Consider the following 11,913-nt stretch of genomic DNA (forward strand, 5'->3'; position numbering starts at 1 on the left):
GCTGGAGGAGGTTACAGAGATAGGAGGGTTGTAGGGGCTGGAGGAGTTTACAGAGATAGGGAGGGGTGTAGGGGCTGGAGGAGGTTACAGAGATAGGGAGGGTTGTAGGGGGTTGGAGGAGTTTACAGAGATAGGGAGGGGTGTAGGGGCTGGAGGAGGTTACAGATATAAGGGAGGGGTGTGGGTCTGGAGAAAGCTACAGAGATAGGGAGGGGTGTAGGTGCTGGAGGAGGTTACAGAGATAGGGAGGTTTGTAGAGGCTGGTGGCGATTCCAGAGATAGGGAGGGTTGTAGGGGCTGGAGGAGTTTACAGAGATAGGGGGGATTGTAGGGGTGGAGGAGGTTACAGAGATAGGGAGGGTTGTAGGGGTGGAGGAGGTTACAGAGATAGGGAGGTTTGTAGGGGCTGGAAGAGGTTACAGAGATAGGGAGGGGTGTAGGGGCTGGAGGAGGTTACAGAGATAGGGAGGTTTGTAGGGGCTGGAAGAGGTTACAGAGATAGGGAGGGGTGTAGGCGCTGGATGAGGTTACAGAGATAGGGAGGGGTGTAGGGGCTGTAGAATGTTACAGAGATAGGGAGGGTTGTTGGCGCTGGAGGAGTTTACAGAGATAGGGAGGATTGTAGGGGTGGAGGAGGTTACAGAGATAGGGAGGGTTGTAGTGGTGGAGGAGGTTAAAGAGATAGGGAGATTTGTAGGGGCTTGAAGAGGTTACAGAGATAGGGAGGGGTTTAGCGGCTGGAGAAGGTTACAGAGATAGGGAGGGGTGTAGGCGCTGGAGGAGGTTACAGAGATAGGGAGGGGTGTAGGGGCTGGGGGAGATTACAGAGATAGGGAGGGTTGTAGGGACTGGAGGAGGTTACAGAGATAGGGCGGGGTGCATGGGTCTGGAGGAGGTTACAGAGATAGGGAAGGTTGAAGGGGCTGGAGGAGGTTACAGAGATAGGTAGGGTTGTAGGGGATGGAGGAGGTTACAGAGATAGGGAGGGGTGTAGGAACTGGAGGAGGTTACAGAGATAGGAAGGGTTGAAGGGGCTGGAGGAGGTTACAGAGATAGGGAGGGGTGTAGGGGCTGGAGGAGCTTACTGAGATAGGGAGTGTAGTAGGGACGTGAAGAGGTTAAACAGATAGGGAGGGTTGAAGGTGCTGGAGGAGGTTACAGAGATAGGGATGGTTGTCGGGGCTGGAGGAGTTTACAGAGATAGGGAGGAGTGTAGGGGCTGGAGGAGGTTACAGAGATAGGGAGGGTTGTAGGGGCTGGAGGAGTTTACAGAGATAGGGAGGGGTGTAGGGGCTGGAGGAGGTTACAGAGATAGGGAGGTTTGTAGGGGCTGGAGGAGTTTACAGAGATAGGGAGGGGTGTAGGGGCTGGAGGAGGTTACAGAGATAAGGGAGGGGTGTGGGTCTGCAGAAAGCTACAGAGATAGGGAGGGGTGTAGGTGCTGGAGGAGGTTTCAGAGATAGGGAGGGTTGTAGGGTTGGAGGAGATTACCAAGATAGGGAGGGCTGGAGAGGCTGGAGGAGGTTATAGAGATGGAAAGGGTTGTAGGGGCTGCAGGAGGTTACAGACATAGGGAGGGAGATAAAGGCTGGAGGAGGTTACAGAGATAGGGAGGTTTGTAGGGTCTGGTGGAGATTCCAGAGACAGGGAGGGTTGTAGGGGCTGGAGGAGTTTACAGAGATAGGGAGGGGTGTAGGGGCTGGAGGAGGTTACAGAGATAGGGAGGGGTGTAGGGGCTGGAGAAGGTTACAGAGATAGGGAGGTGTGTAGGGGCTGGAGGAGTTTACAGAGATAGGGAGGATTGTAGGGGTGGAGGAGGTTACAGAGATAGGGAGGGTTGTAGGGGTGGAGGAGGTTACAGAGATAGGGAGGTTTGTAGGGGCTGGAGGAGGTTACAGAGATAGGGAGGAGTGTAGGGGCTGGGGGAGATTACCGAGATAGGGAGGGTTGTAGGGACTGGAGGAGGTTACAGAGATAGGGAGGGATGTAGGGGTCTGGAGAATGTTACAGAGATAGTGCGGGTTGCAGGGGCTGGAGGAGGTTCCAGAGATAGGGAGGGGTGTAGGGGCTGGAGGAGGTTCCAGAGATAGGGAGGGGTGTAGGGGCTGGAGGAGGTTCCAGAGATAGGGAGGGGTGTAGGGGCTGGAGGAGGTTACAGAGATAGGGAGGGGTGTAGGGGCTGGAGGAGGTTCCAGAGATAGGGAGGGGTGTAGGGGCTGGAGGAGGTTACAGAGATAGGGAGGGGTGTAGGGGCTGGAGGTGCTTACTGAGATAGGGAGTGTAGCAGGGACGGGAAGAGGTTAAACAGATAGGGAGGGTTGAAGGTGCTGGAGGAGTTTACAGAGATAGGGAGGGGTCTAGGGGCTGGAGGGGTTTACAGAGATAGGGAGGGTTGTAGGGGCTGGAGGAGTTTACAGAGATAGGGAGGGATGTAGGTGCTGGAGGAGGTTACAGAGATAGGGAGGGTTGTAGGGGCTGGAGGAGTTTACAGAGATAGGGAGGGGTGTAGAGGCTGGAGGAGGTTACAGAGATAGGGAGGGTTGTAGGGGTTGGAGGAGTTTACAGAGATAGGGAGGGGTGCAGGGGCTGGAGGAGGTTACAGATATAAGGGAGGGGTGTGGGTCTGGAGAAAGCTACAGAGATAGGGAGGGGTGTAGGTGCTGGAGGAGGTTACAGAGATAGGGTGGTTTGTAGAGGCTGGTGGCGATTCCAGAGATAGGGAGGGTTGTAGGGGCTGGAGGAGTTTACAGAGATAGGGGGGATTGTAGGGGTGGAGGAGGTTACAGAGATAGGGAGGGTTGTAGGGGTGGAGGAGGTTACAGAGATAGGGAGGGGTGTAGGGGCAGGAGGAGGTTACAGAGATAGGGAGGTTTGTAGGGGCTGGAAGAGGTTACAGAGATAGGGAGGGGTGTAGGGGCTGTAGAATGTTACAGAGATAGGGAGGATTGTAGGGGTGGAGGAGGTTACAGAGATAGGGAGGGTTGTAGTGGTGGAGGAGGTTAAAGAGATAGGGAGATTTGTAGGGGCTTGAAGAGGTTACAGAGATAGGGAGGGGTTTAGCGGCTGGAGAAGGTTACAGAGATAGGGAGGGGTGTAGGCGCTGGAGGAGGTTACAGAGATAGGGAGGGGTGTAGGGCTGGGGGAGATTACAGAGATAGGGAGGGTTGTAGGGACTGGAGGAGGTTACAGAGATAGGGCGGGGTGCATGGGTCTGGAGGAGGTTACAGAGATAGGGAAGGTTGAAGGGGCTGGAGGAGGTTACAGAGATAGGTAGGGTTGTAGGGGATGGAGGAGGTTACAGAGATAGGGAGGGGTGTAGGAACTGGAGGAGGTTACAGAGATAGGAAGGGTTGAAGGGGCTGGAGGAGGTTACAGAGATAGGGAGGGGTGTAGGGGCTGGAGGAGCTTACTGAGATAGGGAGTGTAGTAGGGACGTGAAGAGGTTAAACAGATAGGGAGGGTTGAAGGTGCTGGAGGAGGTTACAGAGATAGGGATGGTTGTCGGGGCTGGAGGAGTTTACAGAGATAGGGAGGAGTGTAGGGGCTGGAGGAGGTTACAGAGATAGGGAGGGTTGTAGGGGCTGGAGGAGTTTACAGAGATAGGGAGGGGTGTAGGGGCTGGAGGAGGTTACAGAGATAGGGAGGTTTGTAGGGGCTGGAGGAGTTTACAGAGATAGGGAGGGGTGTAGGGGCTGGAGGAGGTTACAGAGATAAGGGAGGGGTGTGGGTCTGCAGAAAGCTACAGAGATAGGGAGGGGTGTAGGTGCTGGAGGAGGTTTCAGAGATAGGGAGGGTTGTAGGGTTGGAGGAGATTACCAAGATAGGGAGGGCTGGAGAGGCTGGAGGAGGTTATAGAGATGGAAAGGGTTGTAGGGGCTGCAGGAGGTTACAGACATAGGGAGGGAGATAAAGGCTGGAGGAGGTTACAGAGATAGGGAGGTTTGTAGGGTCTGGTGGAGATTCCAGAGACAGGGAGGGTTGTAGGGGCTGGAGGAGTTTACAGAGATAGGGAGGGGTGTAGGGGCTGGAGGAGGTTACAGAGATAGGGAGGGGTGTAGGGGCTGGAGAAGGTTACAGAGATAGGGAGGTGTGTAGGGGCTGGAGGAGTTTACAGAGATAGGGAGGATTGTAGGGGTGGAGGAGGTTACAGAGATAGGGAGGGTTGTAGGGGTGGAGGAGGTGACAGAGATAGGGAGGTTTGTAGGGGCTGGAGGAGGTTACAGAGATAGGGAGGAGTGTAGGGGCTGGGGGAGATTACCGAGATAGGGAGGGTTGTAGGGACTGGAGGAGGTTACAGAGATAGGGAGGGATGTAGGGGCTGGAGGAGGTTACAGAGATAGCGAGGTTGTAGGGGCTGGAGGAGGGTACAGAGATAGGGAGGGTTGTAGGGGCTGGAGGAGGTTACAGAGATAGGGAGGGGTGCAGGGGTCTGGAGAATGTTACAGAGATAGTGCGGTTTGCAGGGGCTGGAGGAGGTTCCAGAGATAGGGAGGGGTGTAGGGGCTGGAGGAGGTTCCAGAGATAGGGAGGGGTGTAGGGGCTGGAGGAGGTTCCAGAGATAGGGAGGGGTGTAGGGGCTGGAGGAGGTTACAGAGATAGGGAGGGGTGTAGGGGCTGGAGGTGCTTACTGAGATAGGGAGTGTAGCAGGGTCGGGAAGAGGTTAAACAGATAGGGAGGGTTGAAGGTGCTGGAGGAGTTTACAGAGATAGGGAGGGGTCTAGGGGCTGGAGGGGTTTACAGAGATAGGGAGGGTTGTAGGGGCTGGAGGAGTTTACAGAGATAGGGAGGGATGTAGGTGCTGGAGGAGGTTACAGAGATAGGGAGGGTTGTAGGGGCTGGAGGAGTTTACAGAGATAGGGAGGGGTGTAGAGGCTGGAGGAGGTTACAGAGATAGGGAGGGTTGTAGGGGTTGGAGGAGTTTACAGAGATAGGGAGGGGTGCAGGGGCTGGAGGAGGTTACAGATATAAGGGAGGGGTGTGGGTCTGGAGAAAGCTACAGAGATAGGGAGGGGTGTAGGTGCTGGAGGAGGTTACAGAGATAGGGTGGTTTGTAGAGGCTGGTGGCGATTCCAGAGATAGGGAGGGTTGTAGGGGCTGGAGGAGTTTACAGAGATAGGGGGGATTGTAGGGGTGGAGGAGGTTACAGAGATAGGGAGGGTTGTAGGGGTGGAGGAGGTTACAGAGATAGGGAGGGGTGTAGGGGCAGGAGGAGGTTACAGAGATAGGGAGGTTTGTAGGGGCTGGAAGAGGTTACAGAGATAGGGAGGGGTGTAGGGGCTGTAGAATGTTACAGAGATAGGGAGGATTGTAGGGGTGGAGGAGGTTACAGAGATAGGGAGGGTTGTAGTGGTGGAGGAGGTTAAAGAGATAGGGAGATTTGTAGGGGCTTGAAGAGGTTACAGAGATAGGGAGGGGTTTTAGCGGCTGGAGAAGGTTACAGAGATAGGGAGGGGTGTAGGCGCTGGAGGAGGTTACAGAGATAGGGAGGGGTGTAGGGGCTGGGGGAGATTACAGAGATAGGGAGGGTTGTAGGGACTGGAGGAGGTTACAGAGATAGGGCGGGGTGCATGGGTCTGGAGGAGGTTACAGAGATAGGGAAGGTTGAAGGGGCTGGAGGAGGTTACAGAGATAGGTAGGGTTGTAGGGGCTGGAGGAGGTTACAGAGATAGGGAGGGTTGTAGGGGCTGGAGGAGGTTACAGAGATAGGGAGTGTTGAAGGGGCTGGAGGAGGTTACAGAGATAGGGAGGGGTGTAGGGGCTGGAGGAGCTTACTGAGATAGGGAGTGTAGTAGGGACGGGAAGAGGTTAAACAGATAGGGAGGGTTGAAGGTGCTGGAGGAGGTTACAGAGATAGGGATGGTTGTCGGGGCTGGAGGAGTTTACAGAGATAGGGAGGGGTGTAGGGGCTGGAGGAGGTTACAGAGATAGGGAGGGTTGTAGGGGCTGGAGGAGTTTACAGAGATAGGGAGGGGTGTAGGGGCTGGAGGAGGTTACAGAGATAGGGAGGTTTGTAGGGGCTGGAGGAGTTTACAGAGATAGGGAGGGGTGTAGGGGCTGGAGGAGGTTACAGAGATAAGGGAGGGGTGTGGGTCTGGAGAAAGCTACAGATATAGGGAGGGTTGTAGGGGACTGGAGGAGGTTACAGAGATAGGGGTGTAGGGGCTGGAGGAGGTTACAGAGATAGGGAGGGGTGTAGGGGCTGGATGAGGTTCCAGACATAGGGAGGGGTGTATGTGCTGGAGGAGGTTTCAGAGATAGGGAGGGTTGTAGGGTTGGAGGAGATTACCAAGATAGGGAGAGCTGGAGGGGCTGGAAGAGGTTATAGAGATGGGATGGGTTGTAGGGGCTGCAGGAGGTTACAGACATAGGAAAGGAGATAAAGGCTGGAGGAGTTTACAGAGATAGGGAGGTTTGTAGGGGCTGGTGGCGATTCCAGAGATAGGGAGGGTTGTAGGGGCTGGAGGAGTTTACAGAGATAGGGAGGGGTGTAGGGGCTGGAGGAGGTTACAGAGATAGGGAGGGGTGTAGGGGCTGGAGAAGGTTACAGAGATAGGGAGGGTTGTTGGCGCTGGAGGAGTTTACGGAGATAGGGAGGATTGTAGGGGTGGAGGAGGTTACAGAGATAGGGAGGGTTGTAGGGGTGGAGGAGGTTAAAGAGCTAGGGAGGTTTGAAGGGGCTGGAAGAGGTTACAGAGATAGGGAGGGGTGTAGCGGCTGGAGTAGGTTACAGAGATATGGAGGGGTGTAGGCGCTGGAGGAGGTTACAGAGATAGGGAGGGGTGTAGGGGCTGGGGGAGATTACAGAGATAGGGAGGGGTGTAGGGGCTGGAGGAGGTTACAGAGATAGGGCGGGGTGCAGGGGTCTGGGGAATGTTACAGAGATAGTGAGGGTTGCAGGGGCTGGAGGAGGTTGCAGAGATAGGGAGGGGTGTAGGGGCTGGAGGAGGTTCCAGAGATAGGGAGGGGTGTAGGGGCTGGAGGAGGTTACAGAAATAGGGAGGGTTGTAGGGGCTGGAGGAGGTTACAGAAATAGGGATGGGTGTAGGGGCTGGAGGAGCTTACTGATAAAGGGAGTGGAGCAGGGACGGGAAAAGGTTAAACAGATAGGGAGGGTTAAAGGTGCTGGAGGAGGTTACAGAGATAGGGATGGTTGTCAGGGCTGGAGGAGTTTACAGAGATAGGGAGGGTTGTAGGGGCTTGAGGAGGTTACAGAGATAGGGAGGGCTGTAGGGGCTGGAGGAGTTTACAGAGATAGGGAGGGGTGTAGGGGTTGGAGGAGGTTACAGAGATAGGGAGGGGTGTGGGTCTGGAGAAAGCTACAGAGATAGGGAGGGGTGTAGGGGCTGGAGGAGGTTACAGAGATAGGGAGGGGTGTAGGGGCTGGAGGAGGTTACAGAGATAGGGAGGGGTGTGGGTCTGGAGAAAGCTACAGAGATAGGGAGGGGTGTAGGTGCTGGAGGAGGTTTCAGAGATAGGGAGGGTTGTAGGGTTGGAGGAGATTACCAAGATAGGGAGAGCTGGAGGGGCTGGAGGAGGTTATAGAGGTGGGAAGGGTTGTAGGGGCTGCAGGAGGTTACAGACATAGGGAGGGAGATAAAGGCTGGAGGAGGTTACAGAGATAGGGAGGTTTGTAGGCGCTGGTGGCGATTCCAGAGATAGGGAGGGCTGTAGTGGCTGGAGGAGTTTACAGAGATAGGGAGGATTGTAGGGGTGGAGGAGGTTACAGAGATAGGGAGGGTTGTAAGGGTGGAGGAGGTTACAGAGATAGGGAGGTTTGTAGGGGCTGGAAGAGGTTACAGAGATAGGGAGGGGTGTAGCGGCTGGAGGAGGTTACAGAGAAAGGGAGGTTGTAGGGGCTGGAGGAGGTTACAGAACTAAGGAGTTTTGTAGGGTCTGGAGGAGGTTACAGAGATAGGGAGGGGTGTAGTGGGCTGGAGGAGGTTATAGATATAGGGAGGGTTTCATGGGCTGGAGGAGTTTACAGAGATAGGGAGGGGTGTAGAGGCTGGAGGAGGTTACAGAGATAGGGAGGGATGTTGGCGCTGGAGGAGTTTACAGAGATAGGGAGGATTGTAGGGGTGGAGGAGGTTACAGAGATAGGGAGGGTTGTAGGGGTGGAGGAGGTTGCAGAGATAGGGAGTTTTGTAGGGGTGGAGGAGGCTACAGAGATAGGGAGGGGTGAAGGGGCTGGAAGAGGTTACAGAGATAGGGAGGGGTGTAGCGGCTGGAGAAGGTTACAGAGATAGGGAGGGGTGTAAGCGCTGGAGGAGGTTATAGAGATAAGGAGGGGTGAAGGGGCTGGAGGAGGTTACAGAGATAGGGAGGGGTGTAGGGGTCTGGAGAATGTTACAGAGATAGTGAGGGTTGCAGGGGCTGGAGGAGGTTCCAGAGATACGGAGGGGTGTAGGGGCTGGAGGAGGTTCCAGAGATAGGGAGGGTTGTAGTGGCTGGAGGAGTTTACAGAGATAGGGAGGGGTGTAGGGGCTGGAGGAGGTTACAGAGATAGGGAGGATTGAAGGGGCTGGAGGAGGTTACAGAGATAGGGAGGGGTGTATGGGCTGGAGGAGGTTACAGAGATAGGGAGGGTTGTAGGGGCTGGAGGAGTTTACAGAGTTAGGGAGGGGTGCAGGTGCTGGAGGAGGTTACAGAGATAGGGAGGGTTGTAGGGGCTGGAGGAGTTTACAGAGATAGGGTGGGGTGTAGTGGCTGGAGGAGGTTACAGAGATAGGGTGGGTTGTAGGGGCTGGAGGAGTTTACAGAGATAGGGAGGGGTGTAGGGGCTGGAGGAGTTTCCAGAGATAGGGCGGGGTGTAGGGGCTGGAGGAATTTACAGAGATAGGGAGGGGTGTAGGGGCTGGAGGAGGTTACAGAGATAGGGAGGATTGAAGGGGCTGGAGGAGGTTACAGAGATAGGGAGGTTTGTAGGGGCTGGAGGAGGCTACAGAAATAGGGAGGTTTGTAGGGGCTGGAGGAGGTTACAGAGATAGGGCGGGTTGTAGGGGCTGGAGGAGGTTATAGAGATAGGGAGGCGTGTAGGGGCTGGAGGAGGTTCCAGAGATAGGGAGGGGTGTAGGTGCTGGAGTAGGTTTCAGAGTTAGGGAGGGTTGTGGGGTTGGAGGAGATTACCAAGATAGGGAGATCTGGAGGGGCTGGAGGATGTTACAGAGATAGGGAGGGGTGTAGGGGTCTGGAGAATGTTACAGAGATAGTGACTGTTGCATGGGGCTGGAGGAGCTTCCAGAGATAGGGAGGGGTGTACGGGCTGGAGGAGTACAGAGATAGGGAGGATTGTAGTGGTGGAGGAGGTTACAGAGATAGGGAGGGTTGTAGTGGTGGAGGAGGTTAAAGAGATAGGGAGATTTGTAGGGGCTTGAAGAGGTTACAGAGATAGGGAGGGGTTTAGCGGCTGGAGAAGGTTACAGAGATAGGGAGGGGTGTAGGCGCTGGAGGAGGTTACAGAGATAGGGAGGGGTGTAGGGGCTGGGGGAGATTACAGAGATAGGAAGGGTTGTAGGGACTGGAGGAGGTTACAGAGATAGGGCGGGGTGCATGGGTCTGGAGGAGGTTACAGAGATAGGGAAGGTTGAAGGGGCTGGAGGAGGTTACAGAGATAGGTAGGGTTGTAGGGGATGGAGGAGGTTACAGAGATAGGGAGGGGTGTAGGAACTGGAGGAGGTTACAGAGATAGGAAGGGTTGAAGGGGCTGGAGGAGGTTACAGAGATAGGGAGGGGTGTAGGGGCTGGAGGAGCTTACTGAGATAGGGAGTGTAGTAGGGACGTGAAGAGGTTAAACAGATAGGGAGGGTTGAAGGTGCTGGAGGAGGTTACAGAGATAGGGATGGTTGTCGGGGCTGGAGGAGTTTACAGAGATAGGGAGGAGTGTAGGGGCTGGAGGAGGTCACAGAGATAGGGAGTGTTGTAGGGGCTGGAGGAGTTTACAGAGATAGGGAGGGGTGTAGGGGCTGGAGGAGGTTACAGAGATAAGGGAGGGGTGTGGGTCTGCAGAAAGCTACAGAGATAGGGAGGGGTGTAGGTGCTGGAGGAGGTTTCAGAGATAGGGAGGGTTGTAGGGTTGGAGGAGATTACCAAGATAGGGAGGGCTGGAGAGGCTGGAGGAGGTTATAGAGATGGAAAGGGTTGTAGGGGCTGCAGGAGGTTACAGACATAGGGAGGGAGATAAAGGCTGGAGGAGGTTACAGAGATAGGGAGGGGTGTAGGGGCTGGAGAAGGTTACAGAGATAGGGAGGGTTGTTGGCGCTGGAGGAGTTTACAGAGATAGGGAGGATTGTAGGGGTGGAGGAGGTTACAGAGATAGGGAGGGTTGTAGGGGTGGAGGAGGTTACAGAGATAGGGAGGTTTGTAGGGGCTGGAGGAGGTTACAGAGATAGGGAGGGGTGTAGGGGCTGGGGGAGATTACTGAGATAGGGAGGGTTGTAGGGACTGGAGGAGGTTACAGAGATAGGGAGGGATGTAGGGGTCTGGAGAATGTTACAGAGATAGTGCGGGTTGCAGGGGCTGGAGGAGGTTCCAGAGATAGGGAGGGGTGTAGGGGCTGGAGGAGGTTCCAGAGATAGGGAGGGGTGTAGGGGCTCGAGGAGGTTCCAGAGATAGGGAGGGGTGTAGGGGCTGGAGGAGGTTACAGAGATAGGGAGGGGTGTAGGGGCTGGAGGTGCTTACTGAGATAGGGAGTGTAGCAGGGACGGGAAGAGGTTAAACAGATAGGGAGGGTTGAAGGTGCTGGAGGAGTTTACAGAGATAGGGAGGGGTCTAGGGGCTGGAGGGGTTTACAGAGATAGGGAGGGTTGTAGGGGCTGGAGGAGTTTACAGAGATAGGGAGGGATGTAGGTGCTGGAGGAGGTTACAGAGATAGGGAGGGTTGTAGGGGCTGGAGGAGTTTACAGAGATAGGGAGGGGTGTAGGGGCTGGAGGAGGTTACAGAGATAGGGAGGGTTGTAGGGGTTGGAGGAGTTTACAGAGATAGGGAGGGGTGTAGGGGCTGGAGGAGGTTACAGATATAAGGGAGGGGTGTGGGTCTGGAGAAAGCTACAGAGATAGGGAGGGGTGTAGGTGCTGGAGGAGGTTACAGAGATAGGGAGGTTTGTAGAGGCTGGTGGCGATTCCAGAGATAGGGAGGGTTGTAGGGGCTGGAGGAGTTTACAGAGATAGGGGGGATTGTAGGGGTGGAGGAGGTTACAGAGATAGGGAGGGTTGTAGGGGTGGAGGAGGTTACAGAGATAGGGAGGTTTGTAGGGGCTGGAAGAGGTTACAGAGATAGGGAGGGGTGTAGGGGCAGGAGGAGGTTACAGAGATAGGGAGGTTTGTAGGGGCTGGAAGAGGTTACAGAGATAGGGAGGGGTGTAGGCGCTGGATGAGGTTACAGAGATAGGGAGGGGTGTAGGGGCTGTAGAATGTTACAGAGATAGGGAGGGTTGTTGGCGCTGGAGGAGTTTACAGAGATAGGGAGGATTGTAGGGGTGGAGGAGGTTACAGAGATAGGGAGGGTTGTAGTGGTGGAGGAGGTTAAAGAGATAGGGAGATTTGTAGGGGCTTGAAGAGGTTACAGAGATAGGGAGGGGTTTAGCGGCTGGAGAAGGTTACAGAGATAGGGAGGGGTGTAGGCGCTGGAGGAGGTTACAGAGATAGGGAGGGGTGTAGGGGCTGGGGGAGATTACAGAGATAGGGAGGGTTGTAGGGACTGGAGGAGGTTACAGAGATAGGGCGGGGTGCATGGGTCTGGAGGAGGTTACAGAGATAGGGAAGGTTGAAGGGGCTGGAGGAGGTTACAGAGATAGGTAGGGTTGTAGGGGATGGAGGAGGTTACAGAGATAGGGAGGGGTGTAGGAACTGGAGGAGGTTACAGAGATAGGAAGGGTTGAAGGGGCTGGAGGAGGTTACAGAGATAGGGAGGGGTG

Source organism: Carcharodon carcharias, chromosome 38, assembly GCF_017639515.1.
Source record: "Carcharodon carcharias isolate sCarCar2 chromosome 38, sCarCar2.pri, whole genome shotgun sequence".
In the NCBI taxonomy this organism is placed as follows: Eukaryota; Metazoa; Chordata; class Chondrichthyes; order Lamniformes; family Lamnidae; genus Carcharodon; species Carcharodon carcharias.